This window comes from Tasmannia lanceolata, unplaced genomic scaffold, assembly GCF_043159265.1.
Source record: "Tasmannia lanceolata isolate RefF3 unplaced genomic scaffold, GAP_Taslan_0.1 ptg000026l, whole genome shotgun sequence".
NCBI classification, from domain to species: Eukaryota; Viridiplantae; Streptophyta; class Magnoliopsida; order Canellales; family Winteraceae; genus Tasmannia; species Tasmannia lanceolata.
The window spans coordinates 9,002,301-9,013,270 of NW_027518703.1; the positions used below are offsets into that span (position 1 = coordinate 9,002,301).

The following is a 10,970-nucleotide window of genomic DNA, read 5'->3' on the forward strand; positions in this document are numbered from 1 at the left end:
AAGGTTTGAGAGGATTGCTACTCCCACTCTCTCTAGAGTGATTGAGATCAAGGTGGCTCCCACATGTGCAACGGTATGTTTTGCATGTGAGATCATAGAAGTTGTGCTCGCGAGTGGGCCTAGCAGTGTCATTAGAGCTCAGTCTACTTTTAGGAAGCTTTTCTATAGACCGTTGGCAGTGGTGGAATGATGAGTCAGCTATTTCAAAACCGCTTGTCTTATTCGTGAACGGCTAAATTGGCAATTTTCATCTGTCATATGCATTCGGAATGTTCAATAAATCTACACAAGAAAAATATCGGTCTTCGCCAGAGTCCGATCGCTGATCCTGACCATCCATCTGTGGACCCCACCATAGATTGCTACATGGCAAAAAAATAAATAAGATTGAGACGTCGGAATCTTCTAAGCCGTGGTGGTGCCACGTGTCAGCCCCTCTCTATCCCGTATGGCAAATGAACGGTTTTGATCATCTAAATAAGTGGACCCTAATTTACTTTTTTGTCCTTACATTTCTATAAAAAATAATTCCCTCTCCATTTATATTAATAGGGGTGCAACTCGGGTTGGTCTTTGGGAATTCGGATTGAGCTTTAAGTAAGGGAAGAGGGCCCACATGAAGATCAAAGTCTTTTAAGAAAAAGGAAGACCGGGAGAGGGCCCACATGAAGATCCTATCAAAAGGTCATCACATTACGCAATTTTCACACACGATGACTCAAACTTTGTATCCAATATTCAGCCGGTCAATATTCAGAAAATACAGGGAATATATCCGTACATATGACACGTGCGCAGGTAATCAGGACCGTTGATCTAGTAGGACAACTTAGATGATCTCCGGGTCCCTTCCAAACACTGAGATATCATTCCCAAGATTGAGACATGCAATCAGGGGTTAAAGTCATCCTCACTTTTGCGTTATTTCTATTTATGTCCCACAGCCCAGCACAATACCTTTGCATTGACATTTCTGATTTTCCTTAAGGCTCTGTTCACTTGCTGTCTCGAGAAAGGAAAAGAAAAGAAAGCGTGGTTTTTTTTCCAGAGAAAGCTAAATTCTCGCCGTTCTCTTGTTCTCTCGAGGGAAAATAAATATTGACATGGAAAGTCAAAAAAAAGATGTGGAATTGGAATTTTCTCGCAAAGTCGCGATATATTTTCCGACTAAAAGCGTAGGAAACCTATTTTCCTGAGAAAGAGAAAAAAAAGTCGCGCTCATATTTCTCTCGACCGCGAACTAAGAAACCCTACCCCTCGCCACCATCTCATTTTCTCAGGCGAGCAAGTTGCCTCCGGCAAGCCCATTTAACTGCCGATCATACTCCGGCATCGTGTCTTCACCATCTACCTCTTCTCCGGCCATCTATTCGTGTCCACCAAGCTCGTTTCACCGCCGATCAAACTCCGGCAAAGGTAATGATCTCTCTCTCTCTCTCTCTCTCTCTCTCTCTCTCTCTCTCTCTCTCTCTCTCTCTCTCTCTGCTCTGATTATTTCATTCTTTTTTGCTTCTTAGGGTTTCTTTTCTTCATTTTTGCGAAATGGGTTTTGCAGAAATGTATTTTTAAGAACCGAAAGTTCTGATCTGTAGTTTTCTGGGTCGGATTTCTGGGTTGGATTTCATGTACTTGGTGTTTCTAGGGTTCAGATTTCTCTATTATGTTGCAATCTCCTCTTTACTTCACAGAAGAAAAGGAAAGGAAACTGTGATTTTCCCTCGCTCTTTGGGCAAGTGAACAGCGAGAAAGCGGGGGAAAATCACTGTTTCTTTTTCTTTTCTTTCCATTTTGCCACGTCAGATTCCTTTCCTGTAGCGGGAAAACAAGTGAACAGAGCCCAAGGGTCTTCGGCACTCAATTTGGGCAATAAATACCCTAGCAATTCCCTATTTTGCCTCTCAAAGATAACTCCAAACTTTGACTATGTTTGCCCAGACACGTCAAAGCCTGAATCCTTACCAATTCATTCCACTCTTTGCCAAAAAATCCATTCATATCCCATGGCACTTTCTTCATCCCGTAATGATTTTTGAACAAAATTGTTGCTTCCTTTTAAGGATAGTCTCGGCAGTTCACACCGATTTTTACCAAGCCAACTGTATCCTGCTTTAATGCCTTTTTGTTCGTATCCTGCCACCTATTTTCCTTCCTTTATCGAAACTATCACGAGTGATAAATTCATCTCCTTGTATTAGACTATTACAATATTCACCCCTATTTTTCAAAATCGACTTGACAGCCCACACCATAGGATGATCCAAGCCATCCATTTGATGGGTCACAATGTAAATAGGTTGTGCCCCAAAAAATCATTTCCATAGGATGATCCTAGCCGTCCAATCTATAGAAGTTTGATTATATGGAGTTTTTCTATAGACCAGAGGGCTAGGATCATCCTATGGAATTGATTTTGGGGCAAAACCTATTTAATATGTGTCCCATCAAATGGACAGTTTGGATCATCCTATGTTGTGGGTTGTACAATCCATTTTGAACAGTAGGGGGTGAATTTATCACCGCCCTTATTTATTCCTTCATTCACCGAAATCCTAATCTTTCAATTTGTGGATGTTTATATACATACAAGCATTTTTCTTCTCTACAGGATAATCTTAACCGTTCAATTTGTGGATATTTATGGGGAAATGTTATCCGCACTACTGTATTTTGATGAGGGCACTCCTCACTTTATTAAAAGTATGTATGGCCGGTTGTGCCCCAAAAATCATTTCCATAGGTTAATCCTAACCCTCCGATCTATAGAGGTTTAGGATCAACCCTCTAACATTAAGATCGGAGGGGTTAGCATTAACCTATGGAAATGATTTTTGGGGCACAACCTATGCCGTGGCCCATCTAATGGACGGTTTGGATCATCCTATGGTGCGGGCCATACCGTACTTTTAATAAAGTGAGGAGTGCCCTCATCAAAATACAGTAGTGCGGATAACATTTCCCTATTTATATACACCAACTTCTTTAACTTTTTACCAGCCCATTTTAGAGAAATTATATGACCTTGATGGATGGTCACTGTATAAAAAGTTAAAAAAACTCATGTTCGTGAGCTTGAGCTCATTTAAGCTTATATGAGCTTGAGTGCCCAAACACATGGCTCCCACATTTTTTGTGGTGATCCAAACCATTCATTTGCAAGGCCCCATCATAGATAGGGTGTGTACCAAAAATCATGTGCCTACAATCTATAGATGAAAGGCATATTTTGGACACCTCTATAGATCGAAGGGTTGGGATCATCTTGTGGAAATGATATAGTCCCTTATTTTTCAAAAAAGTAGGTGTCATTATCAATACAAGGGTGTAGTTAAATCGTCTATATATTATCTAAGCGGGCTAATATATTGGTCATTTGGTGAGGAAAATTTGGTCCGTCAAATATTTAATTGGTGATATTAGGCTGAAGAAATGATATCCGCACTCCTTTGCTTTCATAATGGGTGTCATGATCAATAGAAGGATTTACATGCTTGCTGTCTTGTGTTGATTCTGCTTTCGATTCCCCGTAGACATTTCACATTTCCCATTGAAAGCACGACAGGGTGTCATTATCAAAATAAGCCCTTATAGTCCCTTATTACGATACTTTTAAAATATATTTGACTATACGAACTTACACCATAGGTTGTGTGCCAAAAATCATTTCCATAGGATGATCCCAACCCAGTGATCAATAGAGGTTTCCAAAATATGTCAGTCCTCTATACATCGTAGGGACGGGATCATCATATGGGAATGATCAAATGGACGGTTTGGATCATCCTTTGGTGTAGGCCGTAAAATACTTTTTGAAAAAAACTTCGCTACATTTTTAATAGGTAATCTGGATTTGGTGGGGACCCCTACCGGCTTATTGAAAAATACTTCACTACATGGGCTTACACCAGGTGGATCCATGTAAAGAGATATCACATTGCTATGATTCTAGACATAGACTTCTACTGACCAAAATGAGATTTATATAATAATTCATGTTTGCTATAGGCACACGTTAAAGAGTCTTAGACAACACAGGGATTTAATTACATGAACTTATTAACACTTTTACATGTTATGGGTTTCATATTTTTTGCTATGTTGGTTCTAAATTGGCTTTTAAAATTTTATATTAGTGGGTAAATGTTAGGATGCATATTAGTAGTATTTATGTACTAAAACTTCACTAGAAAATCAATAAGATTGGCACAAGGCCCTGTTTTATCTGATTGTTGAGTTTGAGAACTTTCAGGCTTACCTCAATTAGATAAGTTTACAAATACAGTAGAGTCATCACCATAGTATGGGAGTGCAGTATATCATTTTCCTACCAATTTGTTTAGTGAATGGTACATATTGAAGTAGTTTTTATCATCAATTATTATTGAAGAATTAGAGTCATTTTCTTGTGTCATCTCTCAAATAATTTAGGTGTACCTTTTTTTTTTTTTTTTCATGAAATAGATTGCTTGCCCATTCTGGGAAGGATGTTGGCATCCCATCAATTTATTTATTGAATGATATTAAGCATTGAATTTAGCATTACTCATTTTATTGTAACCCTTTTAAGACATTTTTTGTCATTCTCTTTGATTTAGGGTTTAGGGTTTCTATCCTTATATGCATTAAAATAACTTCAAAAGGATATTTTGCTTCCCACTATTCCCTTTTACCTTTATTCACTTCTCTACTTATTTGCAATAAAATAACATTTAATAAAATCTGAAATATAATAGTATGCTTGTCAGCAAACATACATTTCATGAAGAGTCTGATATATAATAGTATATATACTACATATGTTATATGATCATAAAGCAAATGAAAACCCTTTGCAAGTCTCTTCAATATGACTATCATGTCATAATTTAAAATAGATAGGCAATGATCATCTTCGAAACAAAATAAAATAATTGATGGCATTTGCACAGGCACTCAAGATATAAGCACTGATCCATGTTGATAGAAAAAACAAACATATATGATTATTATTTTTTTATGCTGATGAACCACTAGTAAAGTAAAAAGTGTCATTATTAAAAAATGAATATCAATTTCCAGAATAGAGCCAAAATTAGAGTCTTACTTTGATAATCAATGGGAAAGTAGAACCACTGATGAGAAGTTCCCTCCCCAAGATAGAATCACCCGTGTCTAAATCAAAGGAATGTGTTTTCTCCTCCACTTTTTTCTGGGTCGTGGCCTCGTGGGTTGTATGTGTCTTCTCTCTATTCTGGGTCTCTCAAGTCTTTGGTCGATTTTTATATTCTATTACTTTTACTGGGTCTTGGTTTTGGTCTGCCGCTTTAGCTCTTTGGGTCTTCCCTTCATCTCCAAGGAATCTATTTCTTCTTCTTAATAAATTCCTGCCTACTTCAGCCAAAACAAAAAAAAAAGGAAAACAAATGGAAGCATCCCAAGGCCCCATCACATGCCATTTTCTTGTACAAAATGCCAAAGTCCTTAGCTCTTCTCAGCTTTTTTTAATGTGAAATCAATGGTACACAGATGACAGTCAATTCAGAGAAAATGGAAAATGCAAAATGAAGACGTGTAGTTCCTTCCCTTCTCCTGCTTTTAAGGGGTGGCGTGCGGGCCTTTTCATCATTACGGAGAGGAGACCTTCCTTCGCAGGATTGGGCTGTTCTCCTGGGTTGACGGCGCTCGTGGTTCTGCTGTGTAATCCCTTCCATAATTTGTGATGATGAGGCTTGGACGGCGAGAAGGTGACACGTGTCGTAACCGTATGATCTTGCTGTTCATCAGCACCTTTCTTCATGATAATTAAGCTCCATTGGTGCATGGACGACACGTGGCGAGATTTGGGAGTCGCGCCCTATTTATGTCCCATCACCATCTCTGCCCATATATGCTCCCACTAATCTTTTCTTGAACGTTTTTATCTTTGCCAAACCCCCAGGACCACTTTTTTAGCCTTGTTTTTTAACTTCAAATTATCAATGGCATGTCATCCATTTCTCTTCAATTTGCCCTTCCACCTCATGAGTTGTCTAATTCCTTCCTGTTTCTCCTTCTCTTCCCAAAAGAAGCCCCCTTGAGGTTTTTCTAAGCATTTGCAATTCAGGAATATTGAATAATGACATAAGTGGTAGATGGGGTAAATCAATTTTGATTAGATTAATTCTCCCTTCAAAATATAGATACCTCTTTTTTCCTTTTTCTCCACACTTTCTACAACTTTTACCCATTCTGTTCACTTGTTTTCTAGCAGCAGGAAAAGAAAAGAAAGAAAAAGAATCTGACATGGAAAACTGGAAAAGAAAGGAAAAGAAACTGTGAGAAAATTCATTTTGTGAGAAAATTCCGTTGTTCACTTGGCCGAGAAATGAAAAGAAAGTATGCAGGCAAAGTGGTTTTCTCAGGAAAGTGATTTTCTCACCCTTTTTGTGAGAAAATTTAGAGGGAAAGTGCAAGAAAGTTCATTTTCCATGTCATTATTTATATTTTCCACCTGTGTAATTATGCTTTCCCGAGAAAACAAGTGAACGGCGAAAAATGTCAAATCATGTCCAATCACGGGAAAATTTGGCTTACTTACTTCTCCTTTCCTTTCTCAAGAAGGCAAGTGAACAGAGCCTATATAGAATTTTTTACTAATTCCGTAGGCTGAGTGGAAGCACCAAGTGATTTGAAGCTACATGGATTTGCACCTCAAAATCTTTGCAAGAAATGATAGAAGAACCTCATCGACATTGGTATTTTACATGAAGTCATCTTTAGGTAGGAAACCACTCGAAACTCTTTTTGAGTAGATCAAAAATTCTGTCCTCCTCTGTCATGCAAAAATACCACCACTTCATCCACAAACAGGCGTCAGATTTGGGGCAAGCTTCTACTTGCACCAAGTCTTTCAGTTACCCTGTCTCCACTGCTCATCATAGGATAAAAATTTTTGAGATCTAAAATCGAACCCTCTGATATTTTCCTAATTTTATAAATATCTCAATGATATACTGATGATTTTTTTTCTTTCCGGTCAGCAGATCAAGTTATGGCACATGTTGGTGAGGTAGACCTTTTGAAACAACAGGATATTCTTTGTCTGTAATATGTGCTTAAATATGCTTCATGTGCTTAGGCAATGTGCCTGTCTTATTCTTTCCTGAGAATACTGTTGATATAGTTTTGGCTTTACTTTCTCCTGATTGTCTTACCTTTGTGGCAATTGGTTACCGACTGTTATGTCAAAATTTTGCAGATGATTTTGATCGGTCAATCAATGAGGCTATAGCATGTAATGATCTCATCACTTTAGGCAGTAGCATAGTTCTTTCATTGTCCCGTAATATCTTACCATATTTCTTTTATGTCATTATATCATTAAGTTTTGGTAGCACATGAAGGGGGTTATTGAGTACCTTCCTGTGGCCTATGCTAGCAACCACGCCGTTGTAATCTATTCAGCGGTTTCAAGGAGTAAATGATGCTGAGAATTTGTAGATAGGTAGTCATCCACTCTGTATCTTAACACGCCCAAGCAATCTATTAGTGGGTGGCAAATTGTAGGGAGTTCTCTGTTGGCTTGTTCCTTGTTCAACTTATCCAATGTACACTATGCCTAAAAGGCTTATAGAGTAATATAAAGTTTTTTTATTTTTTTCAATCCGATTTTTAAAAAATCAAGAAAAGCATCGTCCCTTTGCAATCCAACTGTTGCTTTTCTTGTTTTAATATTGTAATAGAAGCATTGTCTCTCCTGAGGTAAACTGCATTTCATTTATTCGAGATTAAGTACTTTCTTAGATTCTTGTAACATTGCATTTTCAAATTTACATCATCTTATACCAGTTGGAACTGCTTCAATATATTGCTATTGTAATTCTCTCTGACCACTCATTCGTTAAGATGATATTTTTTATTCACCCAATCGAGATTGTTCACAACTCGAATTGCTGTGGGTTGCCTGGCTTGAACAATTTTTCTAGAGTTTATGGCTTTTCTAAAGCATTACATAATCTTGTACTTTGCTGTATCATATGTTGCTATTTCTGATTTTGCTACTTAACAGCTTACACAAATTAATCTAGTTTGATCCTCGTAGTCCGGCCCTTGTTTCAAATTGCTTTGACTATTAGTTGAATTATTAAAATCTTCCAACCTTCGGCCACTTGTTGGATACGTCTGTCTTGAAAAGGAGAAAACATACTGCCAAGACGAAAATATTAAGTTAAACTGGTCATGTAACCCTGTGTGCAAAGGTCATTCAGCCATTTAATTCCATCACTAGTAAACAGAAGTGCAGAGAATCTTATTTCTGTTTGGTTTGAAAGTTCTTATGGTCTTGGCCCCAGGTTGAATCCTGTCCAAAACTTATGGTGGGATGCTCAAGTATGCTTCTTGACTAGCACCACATTCTCGTCAATCTCTATAATTAATCAGGATATGATCTGCGGTTGGCTCAACGAGAGGTAGAACTTTGGGGAAGTAAGGATGCAAGTGGTCAACTGGGGCCTTAGTTATTTTATCAGATGATAGATATCGAGGCCATTTTCTTTCTGCGATTGTTTCAGTTACAGGAAAGTTCTTTTTATTTATTGAACTAGGAAGATCGCATCGAGAACCAATATGCATGGATTGAAATGGATTTAAGTAAGCCTTCCCAGGGCAACATAGGCTTATGGTGGAAACAACTGCCAAAAACAAAGACTTCTTGCTGTCTATTCAATCACAAGTCATATTTCTTTTGAAGAAGGAAAGCAACTACTAAACATAACATTGTTCCAGGGAACAAGAAAAGGGTGGAAATTCATCATCTGGAGAATTTGGATATGTTAAAAATATTCGTGTGATCACTACTCTAAAGTGTGATTACTATTTTCATGTGGCTTTACTTGCCTTCTCCTTTGGTGTCGCCATTATTCGCCATTGCTGTCTCTCCACTGTTGTTTTCCTCTGATTGAATGGCTTCTTCCTTGGCCTTTTCTTTTGTTTGACTTGCTTCTTCCTTGGCCTTGGCCTTTTCTTTTGATTGACTTGCTTTTTCCTTGGCCTTTTCTTTTGATTTAATTGCTTCTTCCTTGGCCTTGTGAAGGTCATGAATTAGGTTTCTAAGGCATGTTTCAATATTTTCAGCAGAAGTAGTGATGGAGGACTTGGGCATCAGGTTCTCTGCAACGTCTGCGGGAGTGATGTCGGCCTCCTTCATTAGTCGGCAGATGTCCTCAAATAAAGGATGCGAATCAAGGTCTAGATAGTTCTTAGCGAGCACCTTGAATCCTTCAAAGCTGCAGTAAGATAGCTCAATGTGCTTGTCCATCCGACCTCTCCTGACCAGAGCTGGATCCAACTTGTCCACATAGTTAGTGGTGAAGATGATGAGATGTTCTCCTCCACAGGAAGACCAGAGTCCGTCGATGAAATTGAGAAGTCCTGAGAGGGTAACGTTGCTGCTACTTTTCTCCTCTTTGTCTGGTTTAGGGGGAAGTTGTTTCTTCTCATCCTCGTCGCCGTCCTCTTTTTTCTTCTCAGCTTTCTTCCGTTGGCCAGACAGGTCTAGAGAGCAGTCTATATCTTCAATGACGATGATTGACTTGCTCGTGGTCTCTATGAGGAGCTTCCTTAGATCTGTATTGTTCTTCACAGCAGTCAATTCAACGTCATAAATGTCATAGTCCAAGAAATTGGCCATGGCGGCAATCAATGTGGATTTTCCTGTGCCGGGTGGGCCATAAAGTAGGTATCCCCTCTTCCATGCCTTCCCAATCTTTTTGTAATAATCTTTTGCCTTGCTGAAAGTCAAGAGGTCTTGTATGATCTCTTGCTTCTTTTCTGGGTCCATAGCCAATGTTTGAAATGTCGCCGGATGCTCAAAGACGACGTGGCTCCACACTGAAGACTTGTACCCATACCAATTATCGGTGGGATTATTGGTGAATAGCTTTCGCTGCCGCTTTCTCAGCTTAATTGCCTTTCCTTCTGTAACAACATGGTTCAGATACTCATCCATGATGAGTTGTCGGTGGTTCCGGTGGAATGTGAGGCGGTAATATCGGCTCTCCTGGGCTGCTGGGTACCAAGGGTTAGCTTGGCTGGAGGAAGTTATCTTGTTGGCACTCCACCAGAGCTTCGCACCGCAGAATTCATCGGTGACTTGCTCATAGTCATCCATGCAGAGAGTAAGATTGCTGCTATCCTTCCCCTCTTGGACCTTGAGTCTCTTGGCCTCTTTGGTTGAGTTGGCCATCAGGTAGGATTGGATGGCGGTGTAGGCCTCGCTCCGCTTGAATCGTTCGCCGGTGTGTTCTTGGATTGTTATATCTAGGTAGGGATTTAGAAATCCTGTCAATCTTCTGGTGTATTTTGTAAGCAGGATTTGGAGCTGAGTTGGGAAGTATTGGCTAACAACTGCCCATAAGAACATGAGGCTTGCAAGGGCTGAACCGAGCCCAGCCAATGACCCTCGCTCCATCATATTTCTCTTTGATCTGCTCTCTCTTTTACAATACCCAGGTTTTGTTGCCTTGCTTGATAGAATTCCTGTTGCCAGAGTGGGAATCGAAAGCGGGAAACGAAACAGGAATCGAAAGCGGGAATCGAAGGCTCTCAGGGAAGAATCCTACTCAAGGTTGCCAGAGTGGGAATCGAAACGGGAATCGAAGCAGGAATCGAAGGCTCCCAGGGAAGAATCCTGCTTCCTTGGAATTCCACACTTCCCTCCTCCCTCTTATATAAGCATATAGAAATTGAGTTGATTTCACATTGAACTTGTGTTGGAAGGAACTGCACGTCTTCATTTTGCATTTTCCATTTTCTCTGAATTGAATGTCATGTGTACCAATGATTTCACATTAAAAAAAGCTGAGAAGAGCTTTAAGGACTTTGGCATTTTGTACAAGAAAATGACATGTGGTGGGGGCCTTGGGATGCTTCCATTTGTTTTCCGTTTTTTGTTTGGCTGAAGTACAAGACTCGAGAGACCCAGAATAGAGAGAAGACACATACCAACCCAAGACCCA

General features: G+C 39.4%; 1 pseudogene; it reads right to left on the reverse strand.

The window, feature by feature from the left end:
• Positions 1-8,571: 8,571 nt before the first annotated feature.
• Positions 8,572-10,441, reverse strand: LOC143858766 (AAA-ATPase ASD, mitochondrial pseudogene; annotated as a pseudogene).
• Between the last annotated feature and the right edge of the window lie 529 nt (positions 10,442-10,970).